Below are 14,336 nucleotides of genomic sequence, written 5' to 3' on the forward strand. Positions count from 1 at the left end.
CGCCTAGGATGCCCGTGAAAGAAAGACAGGGAGCTAGATAAAGATTTCTGGGGAGATGGGGTTATTGGCTAGATCACTTGTGTGAGCACTCGACATTCTTCGTGTACTACCTAATGGGGAACCTGCAATAATCTGTTAGCAACAAGATGGGGCTTACACATAGTAAAATAAAATAATAAAGAACTGCAAAAACCACAGCATCATAATCAGTTTAAGAAGAGTTGTGTATTGCCCTAATGCAAGCTACTAAGTAGCAGAAAATAATACTATTAATAATAATAATAATTAATAAGATCAGAACCATTGTAATGTATCTTATCACTACCTATAGGAGGAGTCATGCTTTGAAAATATTTGTAACGCGGTTTTGTTGTCGTATGTTGCTGCTTACGTTCTTGGAAAAAAAAAATTCCCAACAACTGAAACTGCCTAGTTAAGGACGCACAGTATTGTATTATTTTATTGTGCTTATAATGTAGTTAGGACTTAATTGCACTGAATGTATAGTTATCTATTTGTCTTGACTTATCTGTTAATGCAAGATGCTCGAAGTACACCACACAGAAATGTCATCTGTTTTATGTCAACCATAGTCTTCTACGTGTTCAAAACTCTGAATGTAGCAATTTCAGCCAGCAATGCAATTCTGGCTGCCGTGGATTTGTATTGTATACGTGAGATATTACGTAAATAAACAATAAAAATTGAGGGGGAATAGCCGGATTGAGCTTTTTTCATAGCTGGGCAATTCTTTAGATCCGCCCACCTCTATCAACTCACCTGCTAGTTAGTTACCTGTAGGCAAGTGCTACTTTCAAATTGCTAACAGCCCCAAACCAAGATCCAGCTTTCGGCCCAAAGAAAGGTGGTTTGAGGTTCGAAGGTCTGCATCCTGGACCTGGAATGTGGGAGCACACACTCCGTGTGCTGTGTAGACCACAGCCGAGTAAGCCCAAAAGCGTGTTGGGGAGTCTGCGTGTGAACCTCCTCATATTTCGACCAATGTTTCGCTGGTGAAATTAAGGGTCCGTTGGAGCCGTTTTCTTAGGTGGCAACTACTTAACACATCTACTAGGGAGGATACAATGGAATTTAGCCTTCAGAAAATATGCGTAAGGTTGCGCTCCACCATAACACAAACAAATCCTGAATCTACACGTGGATCCAGGAATTGTCACCTCCTCCTCCTCTTCCTCCTCCTCCATAGGACTGAGGGACAACGCCCCCTGCCCAAATCTAAACTTAGCTCTGTGTTTGGCCGCCAGCTTCCCAAGTACTGTCCTCTTCACAACACCACTCCGTTTCTTTGTTCTAAATGCACGTCCTTCACCAGGACCTTCTTACCCGTTCGCTCGTTTCACATCTGTTCTTGCAGGAAAGATATTTCATTGGGAATCTCGTCGTTGCACGGTGTTCTGATCTGGATGATCTTATTCATATTCGTATTCTTAAGCAAAAGATGAAAACAAGGCAGAAGGAACTGGCGTTTCTGAGCTCCTTATCAAGAGAATAAAGCCAGTAGAATAAGATTTTAGCAGAAGGGTTACAAAGTAGTTTGTGGTGTAATGTACTTATTTATAAGGCAGTAGCAGCCAGCCGAAGGAATAATGTACACGTGCCTGTATACACATGCTTTACTTGACAAAATGCATTTAAAATAGTAAGTATATATGAGTTACCTCTGGGTGTGATCTGTTTGTCGACATACTCATGTATACATACACGTATGGTCTCTCTCTCACACACACACAGTTATGTGCCTTCTCTGTGCTCTTCTCTCCTCCTATCGCCCCACCCCCGACATATAGGTGTGTATCTGTGTGTGCGTAAGAAGGGCATTTTGCTTCTATAGGATCTTCCTATATCTCATCTGCTGGGAAATGGACTATATCGTACTGCAGTATTTGGTATGAAAGTGGACAAGTTGTTTACACTGATATTCCAGATGAAACACTGCAAGATTCCTAGGATGCATCTTGGCTTAGTGTGCTGAATCTGGAAAAGATACAGGCAGGATTGGGAGCGTCCTTCACTTCCTAACCTTCGGGCCTTAAATGTGTGTGTGTGGGGGGGGGGGGCACACGGGTGTAGTCCTGTGTGTCTGGGCAGCGTTGGACATAGCAGAGGGGGTTTGGGGAGGTAGGGGCAGAAAAAGAAAGGCCATATGATCGTCGGCATATCTACTCTGCCCGATTACATCCATAGATCCGTGCTTTAGGGTTGGGTTGGGTTTGCTATCCGTCCAGATGTGTGCTTTCCTTTGCGCTTGGAGATCGGGGAGCGAATATTATTGCCTTCCAATATTCACCGATACCCCGAAAGTGGGTGCTTAGGCGCCCCCAGGAACTCGGGAATCTGCAAACCTAATAGAAGCAGTGTCCAGGTTGCCTGCAGGGGCAAAGGCGACTCGCAAACGCCGCAGAAACACTCCTCCTTCTTGACTAACGCACTCTCCCACGAGCCTGGCCCGGGGTGACTCTGTGCCTTTTTCATATTTTGAGGAATGGAAGGTGGGGGGAGAAAACCCTGGCAGTCTTCAGGTCGGCGTCTGCGCTGCCCTCCCTCTCCTCGCAACCCAAAGGCAGACTTGGGTCCCGGCAACTATAAATCCGAATCCACCGCCTAAGGTTCTTGCCCCGCTAGAGCACACGCCCTGTCATTAGGGGGCATATCCTTGAGTGGACACCCTAGAGCCCATCCACACATTCGCCTGGTCTCCTGCAAGGAGTCGACCATAAAGCTTTGCCTCTGTAGACTTTAGCAGGCCGCAGATTAGAAAGGTAAGCCATTTTATTACTCCTCAAAACTACGGGAAAACAGGCCTTTCCTAAACTTCGTGTCTGTCTGGGTGTGTGTGGGGGGGAGGAAGAAATTGTGTACGGGCGTGTGTGTATGCACTCAGAATGTATTCCTCTCACCGGCCACCACCTTCCCCCGGTTATCCCCTGAAGGGAATGAACCAAACACAGACCCACACCTTTCAAAGCCAAGCTGTGGAGCATCTAACCACCCTCTTCATTCCCTGGCACGTAAAAAAGTAACCCGTGAAGGGTTTCCTTTATGAGCCACTTCTCTTTTTCTTTTCTTCCACCTTCTTCCCCCAAGTTTAAGAAAGTCACTGAGATGTACAGTCTCATGTCTTTTTTGGAAATCCCTGCAAGAAGAGGAGAGCCCATTTAGTTAATTCCAAATAGGGGATCTGAAAAAGTGAGGGCAGAAAAAAGGAAGAAAAAGAAAAGGAGGGTGAGGAAAAGAGATGGAACTGCACTTTATCCATCATATTTAAGCCTACATTCTTGAGTGGCTTGATGTGAAGGAATCTCCTGCACCAGACTTATCTATCATAGGGGTAGAAGTTAAATTATTGAAATTGCAAGGAAAAGCTGTTACACTGGGGACAGAAATGTTTATAGCTTATAAACACGAACCAAGTCGCCTCATTAGACAATATGCATTTATTTTTTAGGGGGGTGGGATAATCACTTCGCTACTGAAAAGGAAAGGAGGAAAGAATGAGAGGGATGGCCATTTTTATTGTTCGAAGTAATTTGAAAGAAGATAAGCTTTTCAGAAAGTAGCTGATTTGGAAATGATCATTACTTCAGAATTCCTGAAATGAGGCTCACCCACCCGCCCGGAGTAAGAAATACCGTCCTATTCTGCACTTTCCTTTTTATTAGCCATTCAAAATTCCTTCGAATCTCCATTTGTGATTTGTGAAAAATACAATTTCTCGAAAAACTGCACTGGAGCATATTGCTCATTTTCCCTTAATTTATTATTCTCATCACACCAGCCTAGACGGTAATGCTTCCATTAAGGGAGGGGGGGAGCTTCGACTAGGCTCAGTTCTGTACTTGGGGATGCACACAAACCTAGACAAAAGTTTGGAGACTCGATTCTCGGGCCTAGCTTGGAAGAAGTTTCTTGGGAAAAGTCGGGGGAAATTGAACGTTCCTCTTTCCCACCCAGAGCCTTCCTGCTTGTTCGCTTCCTGATCTGATAGACGCCATTTATTTTTTCCCCTCGCAAAAGCGAGGTGAGATTTCATTCCAGCGCCTCCAGATGAGGAGTGATTTTCTCATCCCCTAAAGGAGAAGGGCGCGCTGCCCTGCCCGGGAAAGGGTGGCTTCGGCGGGATGGCCCTGCGGGACAAATACGCGGGGCGGGAGCGAGCGAGGCAGGTTCCGCTGCTCCGGCAAAGCTTCGTCTGGACCTTCTTTCGCTGCAGAAAACGGGGAGTCCATAGTTCCTCCAAGCCTCCGCTGTGGCCGTTTCTTCCTCATCGTAACTTTTAACTACCTGTTATAAAATTTATTGTCGGTTTGTAAAGTGGGGGAAAAAAAAGTAATTTCCCTCTCATCCGGTTGGACTATTACCTATAATGTGAATTTCAGACAGACACATATTCACACGCAGGCTGAGAAACGCAGCCTTCTTTCCCCAAGGAAGGATTCGGACGTCCACGCGGAAAGCGAGGCTTCCTTCGACCAAAGCGGGATATATAGGAGAGCTATCAGGCCTGCTCAGATCCACTGAGATGCAGGTAAAGCCGGCAAATATTCCATCACACACTTGACTTTCTCTTCCACCCTCCCCTCACTCCAGTTTCTACCCCACCCTTTCCTATGCTTATGAGCTGTGCAATGTTCGCATTTCCAAGAGACCCTTTTTAAAATAAAAATCTACCCCGCAATCAACAAAGGCACAGCTGCATATTGGGAACTAAAGAGCCAAAATGTCATTCCTCCCTTGCAATGACTAGGTGCGTGGAAAAGAGAGTCTCGTCCCGCCTCAGCAGGCCCGCGATCCTGTGCCCTCAGAAAGGCGCTCGCCTTTAGGGTACCACCCCCGGCACCCCGGCCCCTTCCTGGATTTTCCTGCGACGGAGCGGTGTGGCTCTAGAAATGAGCACCTGGAATCAAATCCATAGTTCTAGCAAGAACCGCCCCCCCCCCACTTCCAGTGTCGCTAAATTAATGCCCGGGGAAGGCCTTTCGAAGAGTGAAATCTTAGGCTAAAAGGAAACGAAAAGGGCGTCAAAGACTGTGCTTGAACACGGAGAAATTCTGTTGGGCAGAGAAAGTTCCTTCTTTTGGGACCTCGCAGGCAGGTACTTTTGAAAAGCCAGTTTGGGAGACCCGTATTTTGGATTTGAAAGCCCGAGGTAGACCAGGGTACCAGGTTTGGATCTTGCGGTGGGTTGCTTTGTTTTCCATACTTGTATGAAGAAGGGCGAGTTATTTGGATCCGTTAAAAACCAATTGTGGTCCCCATAGACGAAGCCGAAATCTTGTGGGATCCCAGGTTTGGTATTTAACAGAGATATTACTTCATTGTTGGTGATAGCAGGAATCTAGAACAGTGGAAATGTGGAACAGGGGTATTTGTGTGTGTGTGTGTGTGTGTGTATTCCATATATGGTATGTGTGTGTATATATATACACATACCGTATATATATGGTGTGTGTGTATATATATATACACATACCATATATATATGGTGTGTGTGTGTATATATATACACATACCATATATATATGGTGTGTGTGTATATATATATACACATACCATATATATATGGTGTGTGTGTATATATATAGATACACACACACACACCATATATATATATATATATATACACATACACACACACATACACATACATACACCATATATATATATATCGAATATATATTCCATTCCATATATATATATATATATATAATTATATACACACACACACATATATATCAAAGAACAAAGAGGAGGTCGCATTCCATATGATATAAAATATTGTTTTGGGGGGGAAATCTGCTATAAGTTTTAATTCAGATCTTGGGAGGGAGGGCACAGACCGGATAACCGTTGGAGACAACGGTTTTGTGTGTCCATAGGTGTGCTCCGCTTACTCCCTATTCTCCTTTTGGATCTCCCCGCCGCTTTGTCCACCAGTTCATTTGCTTGATTAAAGAGGCAAGTCGGAAAATGAGTTGGGAGCGTGGCCAGACGGCTTTTGCTGCCACTGGAGTAAACAAATGGGAGCTAGGTTGGAAATAATAAGCGAATTAGCAGCTATAATAGGAAGAATGATAGTGCTGCATGATGGACGCCAACATCCATTCTCCTCAGTCCTCCCCCCTCTGCATATTAGCTGGATTTCGAACATGAATAAATAAACGCGTCGGATTTTTGAAAAGTAGAGGAAGGAAGGAAGGAAGGAAGGAAGGAAGGAAGGAAGGAAGGAAGGAAGGAAGGAAGGAAGGAAGGAAGGATCTCTTTCAGGCTTCTTTAGAATTTATCTGTATTAATACCTTGTAGTGAGGGAAGATTTGGGTGAGAAAAAAGATTTCAAAAGCCAAATGCGTGTGAGTGCATGTGTGTGTCTCTCTATATGCATGAACGTCTACACACACATGTAGATACATAGAAAGGAGACTTCTATTAACATGGCGACAAAGAAGAGCATTTGCACTCGTCACAAAAAAAAATGCAACGCATTCTTGGTTGTTTGCAGAAAATTTACAGCTGAGCAATAAAAGTTTACGACTGAATCACAAGTTGGATTGGCCACAGGAAGTCATGTGGACTCCATCCATGAACGTGAACTTTTTATTGTGGTTTCTCTTATGACTCTTTCGCAGTAGTCCTTCCTTTAACAGTCCAAGCAGTGCCAGTGAAACGGGGGTACGATGGTATCTGTATTTTTTTCCCTTTATTATTAAGCTCTTTTTTTTTTTGGTGGGGTGGATGGAAAGGTTGGGAGAAATTCGTATTGTCTCTGTTCTTTTGCGTTTTGTTGTCGCTTTTTTCTTTTCTTTTTTCTTTTCCTCAGGGTTGAAATTGTTGGTTGTTCTGGGCATTTTAGGAATAATAAGTTTACTGCAGCGGCTGGCTGCCTCCCCCTCCTCCTCCTCCTCCTCCTCCTCCTCCTCCTCCTCCTCCTCCCATTCCCCACCCCTAGGGGCAAAACGCAACACATTTCCTCCGGAGGATGCAGTAACGAGGGGGAACATGGAATTGTAAATACCTTTAGAAAAAAAAAAGCGGGGGGGGGGGAGAAAGATGTTAGCCCCGTCGCCTTCCCTTACCCCCATGCCCTGTTCAAAAAGAAAATGATTATTTTTACGTGTGGGTTTGCGTTCTTGCTTTTTCTTTTTCTTCTTTTTGGTTGTTGTCTCTTTTTTCCTTATATATATATATGTATGTATGTATGTATGAGTGTATGTGTGTGTGTGTATATATATATATATATATACACACACACACACACACATACAGACACACACGTCTGCGGAGCTAAACTCAGAGGCAGAAAAGAAAGAGAGAGAGGGGGAAAGAGAGAGAGAGAGAATGAGAGAGAAAAGAAAGGGAGAATCTGGTAAGTGTTCTCTTATTGGCTAAAATGTGTAACTAATGATCCATGGAGATGGGTGTTAAAGATAATGATGCCTCGTTTTCGCGAAATGGACGAAAAGAGGGGTGTTGCCTGGTTATGACAGAATATGATCAGGAAGGGTCCGCGGCGCAAATGTGGTTAATTCGGGGGCGGGGGGAGGAAGGGTTGCGGGTGGTGATGTCACTGCGGTCTGGTTTGCTGGAGACGAGGAAGCGGCTGCAGTCGGCCTTCCCTTCGCGCCGGTTCAGTGTTTACTTGGGGAGGGGGAGGATGGCGGGAAGGAACCGCGCCTAGTGGGGGCGGCTGGGCGGGAGGTGGGGGCGAGAAGGGGTCTGTGACAGTGCGGCCCACTGGTTAAAGTCAAGGAGAACCCCGGATGGGGCTTAAGATCGGGCCAGGCACCGAAGCCAATGAATGGCAAAAAGAGTGCTCTTTCTCAAAAACGCCAGGGCGGGGGAAAGGATAGAGAGGAGCAACTTTTCACAAGGGCGACTGAAGGCGGTGGGTGCTTCAGGCACATGCGCAGTGCACCGCCTTATCCTGGCAACGTAACCGCCTCCCCCCCCCCCCCGGCGTACAACAAGGAGGCAAACAGGAGTGCCATTTTTAATTAGCAATTACGGGCTGGTTCTATTTGTTTTGCATCGGGAGGTTCTTCTTCGACTTGCTGTTGATTTCTCCCCGCCTCCCCACCCCCGTTCACCTACCACCACTTGGCTTGTTTTGGCTCTGCTCGAGGCGTCTTTTTCGAAAGCAGAGTGCGAAGTTATATTTAGAAGTTGGTCCTCCCACATTTGTAGGGTGTCCCTCTTACCTCCGTGCTGGGTCCGCCTCACCTCACCTGCCTACCCCACCCGCCACCCCCTTTGTGGAAAAAGTGCTGTTCAGTGTAGCAACGTACAAGTATCCGTCCAGGCTTCAGTGATCGCCTGCTGTGATTTGCTACCTGTTTATGAAATATTTCTATGATATAACCTGCTCTGTTTGGATTTGTACATTCCCAGTATTGCCCAAGTTGCGATGTCTGGTCTGTTTGCAATCGGTGGCAGCAGCTCACTTTAGGAATCTTGACTTGGTTTGTTGGATTTATAATTCTAATTAAGAAGTGTTTCTTCCGGCAGTGTAGCAAAAGTTTGAGATGTTTGATTTCTACACTCTTCCAATATATTTATCAAAAACCATACACTGACCGAACCAAAGCTGCAGAAATATTTTTCCTTTGCCTGGCTGACTATGTTCCCCTACACCCATCTAATGCTCCTACCCCTCCTTTTAGACTTTTAGATACACACACACACACACACATGCACGCGCGCGCACACACACGTATATATTCTGTTTTAACACACACACATACACACAATATTTAGACTGATGAATCTTCTATGCTTTTTAATTGACTGTACCTCACCCACCTTATGCACCCTCCTTATGCTGGTCTATGACCGTAATAAAGATATGATTTGATTTGATATGTTCCAAACGGGCCATATTCCATTTATAACAGAGTGATCCGAATCAAAGGATAACGAAACCGTGACGGCTGAGGCCACTGGGCTTAAGACAGAAAGGGGGGGAGGGGAACAATGACCAAGGTCCCCTTTCTGGAGTTTTATTATGAATAGCTCCCCCTTGTCATTACGAATACAATAGGTGGAAATGCAAGCCTTGGGGAATGGCACCCTCCTGTTCTTCTGGGGGGTGTTTAGGGCCTTCAGTCTGACTCCTTAATGAAATATTTAACGTGTTCTGCAACCCGGGTTTATAAAGGCCTGGCCGAGGTCGAAGGCGCCCCCGAGCAGCCTGTGCGAGGCTTTGCGAAGGGGGTCCCCGGAGAGAAGGGGGTCTCGGCTGGACCGCGGCGCGCCGGGCAGAGAAGCTGATAAAGGTGGCAAACGCAAGTGCCTCTTTCTCCCCACCCCCACCCCGTGGGTTGGCATTAAGAACTAATCGGATCCAAGGCATCCGGTTTTGCCAGCCATCTTATCCGTAGAGAAAACAACAACCGAGGCCAGCGGACCGCCGCCACCACCACCACCACCGCCACCACCACCACCAAATCCGCTTTTAGGTCCGGTGGGTCCTACAAGGAGGAAAAGCCCAGCAACGGTGAGTCGAGGGGCCTCTCGGCGGCGGCTGCGGCGGCTGCGGCGGCATGTCCGTCTGTGAAGTAGAGGCAGCCCGAATCCCGGCTCCCCAGAGCCAGAGAGGTCTCGCTTTTCCTGGCTGGGGCGTGGCGTGGCGCGGCGTGGGCTGCTTGGGAATCCCCTTGGCTCGGCAGTGCGGGCAGCGGTCTCCTCCTGAGCAAGGGAGCCGGGGGGCAGCGGGCTCCTGGAGCGGAAGAGGCCCCGTTCTTTCTTGCCAAGGCTTGGGCTGGGGTGTGTCTTGGTCGTTTGGCGAGCGCGCTTCGTTGAGGGATGTTGGGAAAAAAAAATCTGGGGCCTTTCCTTGCCAGGACCGAAGTCCGCGCGCCGCCCTTCCTTCCCAGGCTTGTGAGAAGTCCGCGGTTGGTGCTCTGGAGATGGTATGAAGGGTTGGAATAAAAGCCCTTTTAATGACCGAAGTGCGAGACGTAGGAGCGCTCCGTTGTCCATCCTGGCGCTTCTCTTTCTCTTCCTGTTTCCCAGGAGCACTGTTTTCTCACGTGGAGCTCTTCTGGTTGGGATCAATGCACCTCTTTCATATTTCTTCGTTACACACTGTCATTTGTTGTGTCTTTTTCTCCGGCCAACAAGCCTTCCTCTCTGTTACGGCTGGGCTGGATCATCCGTACAAAACACATTTTAATGTATTGATTCGGTCTTTAAATTGACCTATTGCCGTTGTTCATAAACTTAGGACATTTGGGTAGATATAAAAGGGTGACGCTGATTTATTTCCTCGGCATTTTACAGAGGTTGAGGGGAGGAAATGAATGGCTTCTTTTACCCATATCATCGCCGTAGACAAGGGATGGAGTGAGAAGTCTTATTGACACGTAGGTTCAGTAAAGAGAACGAATAGATTTCTGGTAATCTATAAGTCCAAAATCCAATGGTAGAAAGTGTCGTTGACTCCTGACCTAAGTTTCAATGGCTTTTAATCGCCATAAACAGCATCACGAATGTGAAATTTGAAAAGCACGAATTTGTTGGTAATAAGGTTAATCTACACTGGACTAGAGTGATAGATTATGGTTCAGAACCGTCAGTGAAGACGCCTTCATTCTGCAGTGGATTGATTCAGGCTGATAACAATAACAACAGCAACAACTGTCATTAAAATAATGCAAAAGACATCCCAGCTGTATCACCGCAACTAAAAAAGCTACACACATTTTGTAACAATTGCAAAAGCAACGCTGGGGAAAATACTACTACTACAGCTGTAACTAATAACCATAACAATAATTTCCAAATTATGCTGTATAGCTATTTTTCAACTCAGAGGCGGAGAGAGAAGAAAGGGTCTGGCCAGGAGCTGGAAAGCTAGCTGAGAGAGACTATAAAGTGCAAAGCTTTGTAAAATGACAATCGCAATAACAGGAGTCATAATGCACTTTGAAGTGGGTGTCATATACCGATTTACATTCCATTCCATAGATAGAGAGGGCGTGAGAGCTAGTGCTGTGCACATGAGCAGTCAGGGTTTGGGGACTGGGATAGCATCATGAAATCCGTGGCCTCTAAAATAACAACAAAACGTGGATCAGAAGAAAGAGGTGCTGGCTGAAAAGCAGCCTCTGTCATCTCCAGAGTCATAAGGCGTCCTTTTTCCTAGAGACTACCGTGGGAAGGGCCAGGAGAAGAGGCCAAAAGAAGATGCCTTCCGCTTTTCTTTGTGCCACACAACACTGGGGTGCCCTGTGTGGGTGCTTTGCGGAGTGTGTATCCGTGTCTGTGGCTATCGCATCCGGGATTTAGATCCTTTCTTTTTACGTTAGAATTGGTTCTGTGTATTTTTGGTTCCGGGAACATAAATATTAGGGCACTTTTCCTTCTGTAATATAGCCTATTTATTAACCACCATTAATGTCAATGCAAGTTTATTTCAGAAAGGTATTCTTTCTTTCTTTGAACTCAGGAGGAGTTTCTCAGGAGGTGTCCGGAGATTTTAGAGCAGAATCAGATTAAGAAAACCAAGCAAAACTTAACAATAGAGGTCAGAAAGAATGCTCGGTAAAAGAAAAGGTTAATCAGAGAAGGAAATAAGGAACTCTCTGTCTATCTGTGTGTATGTATACGCGGAAAGCACATATGGTCTAATAACTTCATTATTCAATGTATGCCTATGTGTGTTCATGTGAGCGTGTGGTATATGCTACATATTACATATATGGTGGGGTGCGAGAGAACATTACCCCACATGGACATAGGGGAGATCAGATTTTGTGTGCGTCTACCATTTTAGTAGCGCCTCCGTCCTTCGGTGTCTTACTTGGAAGAGCCTTGCGGGGTTAAATAAGAGTGTCAGCCTGGTATGGATTTTACAGTTCTTCATTATTTGGCTGACTGGGAATGGAGGGACCGGCCTGTTGTCCTTCGGAGGACTATTCATTGTCACTGCCTGGAAACACCTTCTCGATGTGGAAGTTCAGGAGCTCAGATGGGATGATTCCTTTTCCTTTTCTGTTGTTCTGGTTGTGGATGTGTCCCAGAGAGAGGGAACCCGGCAGCTCGCTGGACAGGAAGAGTAAAGGATACCAAATAGCAGAAGTCACTGGCCAAGTTGCCGACATCCCCCCTGGTTTGGCTGACAGATCTTTCTCTCTTTCTCTCCTCCCTCCCTCCCTCCCTCCCTCCCTCCCTCCCTCCCTCCCTCCCTCCCTCCCTTCCTTCCTTCCTTCCTTCCTTCCTTCCTTCCTTCCTTCCTTCCTTCCTTCCTTCCTTCTTGTTGTAAGTTCACCATCTCCTAAGAAGTAAAGCACCAGCTGTAGGGACTGTGATCCAGTTACCTCCTGGTCATATAAGGGAGGAACCCACTATTCCACAGCAATGGGGTGCAGTTTATTTTCATGTAGATCTACTCGATTCCTCCCGCTGATCTCCATGAGATTTATGCACTCTTCCCTAAATGTTTATTCCTGGCTCTTGGCCCCATCGCCCAGCTTTCCAGGGGCGTAATTCTCTGGGTAGGCCAAACAGTAGTCCGTTCCTGTGTTGAATGTTCCTGCCCTTCATAGTTTAAGACTGCTCGAAGCTATCAGCAAGTCCAACTTGAGAAACCTGAGGCTGCTGCGGTGTTCCTCACTGTGTCACTGAGAAGCAAGTCTCGCTGTTTTCCGCCGCGTGAATCAGGAGTTCGAGTCCGGTTAAGGGTTGTCTCTCGCCTTTCCATTTGAGAATAATTCGGTTGGTGGCCGCTGGATTCTCTATTGGATCAGTCTGGAGCGTACCAGTGTTGTTTGGGCGTTATTTTAGATGTCACCTTTGATTTAAATAATCTTGGAGGTTGTGTGTAGGACAGAGACAACTTGAGCGTGTGCAGACCTGCTCTCTGACTCATGGGTACTCTTGATGCCGGGAGAGCGTTAATTAATCCTAGTGGTAACTTCTGCTTTTTTCCCTTTTTTTTTTGTCCCTTTCTTTTAACCACTACTTTCTTTTTGTTTACTTGTTTTGTATACTGCCACCAAGTGACTAAAAGCTAACAAGCCAACACTTCTTCAATTCGGACTCCCTTCTCTCTCTTCTGACCCACTCCCTTCCCTCCCCCATCGCCGTTCTTCCCGAAGAAGGACTGAGATGGGGGGGGGGACCCAAAATAATCTTGTTTCACAAAAGAACTGCTTGAGGGAAGGAAGAACTGGTCTGCCATAAAGGCCGAATTCGCAGTGGTTTTTACTTCTTTCTAGCCAGGACAGATCCTATTGCTGAATCTTCAACAGCCCCCTAGTAAGGTCTTGGACGAACAGCTACCGCTTTTAGAAAAGTTTGAACTCTCAGAGCTATCGGGAAGTTGGCTGTTTGAGACAGTGTCTGTTCCCTGCAAGTTCCTTGGTCGGCTGCTGTTGAAAATCTCGGCAGAACCCCGCACCCGCTCTCCCCTCGTTCTAGAACGCGGTGTTTTAAATCACTGCCGCCCCCGATCAGGGCATTCATAAAAATAGATAAGGCGCGTCAGCTCCGAGACACCATTTTTTCTCTTCCCACCTCCTATCACTTTCCCGGCAAAAAGAAAGAAAGAAAATGAATGTATTTAAGCAGCCCTAAAATACGAGACTGCCGTTCCATTAGAAGGCAATGTAAACCGACTAAGTTTCTGAAAGTGCAAAAAAAAAGTTTTCCAAATATATAGTTTAATTCTGTCTAAGTGATTATCTCTTCTAAAAACACACATTACAGCAAACACATTACTGTGCCCTGACTTCTTGTTGTTGTCTGTCTGTCTGTCTTTCTCTCTCTCTCTCTTAGTTTCTCCTTCCTTCCTTCCTTCCTTCCTTCCTTCCTTCCTTCCTTCCTTCCTTCCTTCCTTTTTCTCCTGTCCTTTCCTTTTTTGTAGCATCCAGAGATTAATTTTTCCCTCTCCCCTTTCCCCATGTGCAAACAATAAAATAAAATAAAATAAGTGCTCATAGATAATGGCAACCATTTCTCACTGCTGAATTATTCTTCTTGGATGTATTAAAATCATATTCTTCTTTGTTTAATTTGTTCATGGGCATAAGTATTTGCTTATATCCATATTTTATGTGGCTTGATAATATCATGCTTTATAATTTTAAGACAGTAACTATTGTCCGTGACAGCATAGTGTGACGTCATGGCCCCAACTCCTTTAAATGTCAAAAGAAAGGAGGGGAAGCATTGGATGGAACATTTCCATGCAATAAAATGAAGTAATCGAAGTCAGCCATAAAGTTTTCTAACCTGAACATCCTTTGGTGAAATGTGCAATGTTATTGGACTGCAATGGACATTATGCGGAAGTAGCCAACTAAAAATTCACCTTTTTTAAA

This window comes from Candoia aspera, chromosome 2 (genome assembly GCF_035149785.1).
Source record: "Candoia aspera isolate rCanAsp1 chromosome 2, rCanAsp1.hap2, whole genome shotgun sequence".
In the NCBI taxonomy this organism is placed as follows: domain Eukaryota; kingdom Metazoa; phylum Chordata; class Lepidosauria; order Squamata; family Boidae; genus Candoia; species Candoia aspera.